We start from the raw sequence: 3,913 nt of genomic DNA on the forward strand, positions 1-3,913 counted from the left end.
AACTCCATTTGCCACCTCTCAGCCCAATCCTGCAGTTTATCCAAGTTTCCCTGCAACCTGCAACATTCTTCCCAACTGTCCACTACTCCACCGACTTTAGTGTTATCTGCAAATTTACTAACCCATCCACCTATGCCTGCGCCTAAGTCATTTAGGGGAGATCTAATAGAAACTTACAAGATAATATATGGCTTGGAGAGGGTGGACGCTAGGAAATTGTTTCCGTTAGGTGAGGAGACTAGGACTTGTGGACACAGCCTTAGAATTAGAGGGGGTCAATTCAGAACAGAAATGCGGAGACATTTCTTCAGCCAGAGAGTGGTGGGCCTGTGGAATTCATTGCCGCAGAGTGCAGTGCAGGCTGGGACGCTAAATGTCTTCAAGGCAGAAATTGATAAATTCTTGATGTCACAAGGAATTAAGGGCTTTGATAAATTCTTGATGTCACAAGGAATTAAGGGCTACGGGGAGAATGCGGGTAAGTGGAGTTGAAATGCCCATCAGCCATGATTGAATGGCGGAGTGGACTCGATGGGCCGAATGGCCTTACTTCCACTCCTACGTCTTATGGTCTTATGACTCTATCTCCAACCAATGGAAATAGTTTCCCTTTATCTGCAGTGCCTTTTCCTGTTAATATCTTGAAGACTTCAATCAGATCACCCCTTAACCTTCAAAATTCTCGAGAAAACAGGACTAATTTGTATAATCTCTCCTCATATCTTAACCACTGAAGTCCAGGTATCATTCTTGCAAACCAATGCTGTACTCCTTCCAAGCCGATCTATCCTTCTTACAGAGTGGTGCCCAGATTTACTCTCCGTCTCCCAAGTGGAGTCTAACCAGGGCTTTGTATAACTGCAGCACAAACTCTGAATCCCTGAACTCCAGGTATGAAGGGCAACGTTCCACTGAGCCTGCACTCTCCTCCATCTTCCAATCAGAATGTATCACTTCACACACCTTGGTGTTAAGATGCTCTCTGCCTCTTGTCCCACCTTCAAAACACTGAAAGTTAGATACAGTTCTTCAAGCTAAAGGGGTCAAGGATTACAGGGGGGAGGCAGGAACAGGGTACCGAGTTGGATGATATTGAATGGGGCAGCACACTCAAAGGGCTGATTGGCATCCTGCTGATCCCAGTTTCGATGGTTCTATCTGTTTCGGTCTCACAAGCGCTGGCCGCATTCTCTGTAGACCATGACCACCCTCCTCCCTATTTACCACATCACTCAGCTCCGGGTCACCCGGGAAATTCGAGACAACTCTCTGCAAAACCCGGCTGGGACATCAACATCAATTCTCTGTTTTGCTTCAGAGTGGTCTCCCTCAGCAATCACCACTGCCACATCGCAGAACAATAAACAATCTGACTGAAAAAGTTGAAATTTATGGTCCTTTAAATGTGCATTTCTACAAAGCACTTAGTTCCCCTTTTTCAATCTGTCTCATGTCTTGGCCAAATAAAACCACAAGCATACTCAAAAATAATCAATTGTCTTAAATGTTCCATTTTCTAGAAAGCTCCTTCCCCTCGTATTGTAAACCCATTAAAATAGCACAGCTGACAATGTCTCTGCAGATGTTCGGACATCTCTTTAATGGGATCTTTGGAAAACATTCTGAATTTATGGTACATGAGACTAGCAAGGCCAAAGATTCTGTTGACAACTTTCCAAAGTGCCTTTGGTACAGACCAATGAAACAATCCCTTAGCTGGACACTGTTCCCTTCTATTCAGCTTCACTTCACAGATCACACACACTACTTCACAGCAGGATAGCCAGACTCTTGCTCTGTCCACCACACAGACACAGGTCGTGCCCTCTCACCCCTGTTCCACAAACTCACTCCTGCTCCGTCCATCTCTGTCCCAGATGCCAATTTGAAAAACTGAGCCTCTCCCACTTGTATTTTCAAACTCTTACAAAACTCATAAACTTTCCTCAGATCCGAGCCCATAATCCAGGCTGATACATCAAACACAGGACCAAGGGAGTGCCGCACTGTCAGAGGGTCAGTGCTGAGGGAGCGCCGCACTGTCAGAGGGGTCAGTGCTGAGGGAGTGCCGCACTGTCAGAGGGATATTTGTCTCACTGCAAGCAGCATCTGAAAGGTGAACTGAGAAGGGGTTGGGATCTGTCCTGTCTCGGGCAGTGGTGCTGTATAGTGTGTCCTTCATCAAATTTCACCCTCCAGTAAACATCGTTTTATAAATGCATAAACATATGTCTCATTGCTGTGTCAAATGTGGCTCCTTCCATTCCCATAATGAAATAGGGTCAACATGCCAACAAACATCATTCGAATGGATCTGAAACTCTTTAATATGCTGAGGCGCTTTCTAAATGAAATTTTTGTGCCTTTTGTTGTGTGGGATCATCAATCTCACTGACTCCTCACCAGAGGAATCCTCAGAAACGTCAACCAGCTCCTCCTAAAACCCAAACAACCAGAGATTCCACCCAGAGTTGGCTTCAGGCAAACTACAGTCAGGAAGAAAATGAAGACTACCTCTGAGGTTGTTGTAGTCTCTGGCATCGCTCTAACACCCTGTGACTGGAGCTGACTCTGGGCAGGAGATTAGTTTGCACTGTGATGATCATACTGTCTTTGTGTCAGCTCCTCGTCCCTCTGGCACCCTCTGCTCCACATTTAATCTCTGAGTCAGGCTCACGCCTCTCATTGAACACCCCCGTGTTACTGTCACAGCAAAGAAAAGAAAACTGTACATTTATGTAGTGCCTTTCATGACCGCTAGATACCTCCAACCATCTTACAGTCGGTTAAGAGTATCTTGGGAGTTGGAGTAAAGTAGGAAATGTGGCAGCCATCAGATCGGGCGTGCGACACGGACCTGATCTGATCAACTGCTGCTACATGGACAACAGGAGAGGCGTTGGCCATTCAGCCCATCAAGCCTGCTCCACCAATCAACATGACCATTGCTGATCACCCAACTGATTCTGTTCCTGCTCTGGCCTTTATCCTTGAGGACAACCTCTGACTCCTGCATGACAACATCCCACTGCTTTTCCTGTGCAGAGAATTCCACAGGGTCCCCACTCCCTGCGTGAAGACATTCCTCCCTCATGAATCCTTCGGCTGTGACCCCTGCATCTGGAGTGCCTGGTCACTGGGAACATCCTTCCTGTGTTTTACCCTGTCACATCCTGTTAGAATTCTGTCGGTGTCTATGAGATTCCCCTGATTACTCCAGTGAATACAGTCCTAACAGTTCCAGCCTCTCCTTCCACATCAGTTCCGCTATCCCAGCAATCAGTCTGGGAAAGCTTCACCGCTCTCCCTCCACCCCCCCCAGGAGCATCCTTCCTCAGATAAGGAGACCCAAACTGCACACAGTATTCCAGGAGTGGCCTCAGAAAGGTCCCTATACGATTGTAGGATTAAATGGGTGGGTAGAGTCAGTGATTGGCGGCGGGGGGGTGGGGAGGTTTCTGGGTCAGCAGATTTTGTGAACTATTAATGTCACAACGAGCTTCACTGGAATTCCACATCATGGACCTGAGCCACATCATCCACCATCATCACTCAGACAGAGCAACCTGGCGGCTGACAGTGGGATCTTGATGTGCACAAAAGAGGAGGAGACTCCACAATTATCCCCGTGCTCAGTGAGGGAAAAGCCCACCACATCAGTGGGAAAAATAAGGCTGAAGCTTTTCCAGCAATCTTCAGTCAGACATGCCGAGTGGATAATCCATCATGGCCTGCTCCAGGAGACCCCCAGCGTCACAGATACCAGGCTCCAGCCAATTCCATTGACTCCACATGATATCAAGAGACTCGAGTCATTGGATACGGCAAAGGCTATGGGCCCTAACAACATTCCAGCAGTAGCACTGAAGACTTGTCCACGTTCACACATCACTGAAGGTGGCAGTGCCGGGAG

This window comes from Chiloscyllium plagiosum, chromosome 10 (genome assembly GCF_004010195.1).
Source record: "Chiloscyllium plagiosum isolate BGI_BamShark_2017 chromosome 10, ASM401019v2, whole genome shotgun sequence".
NCBI classification, from domain to species: domain Eukaryota; kingdom Metazoa; phylum Chordata; class Chondrichthyes; order Orectolobiformes; family Hemiscylliidae; genus Chiloscyllium; species Chiloscyllium plagiosum.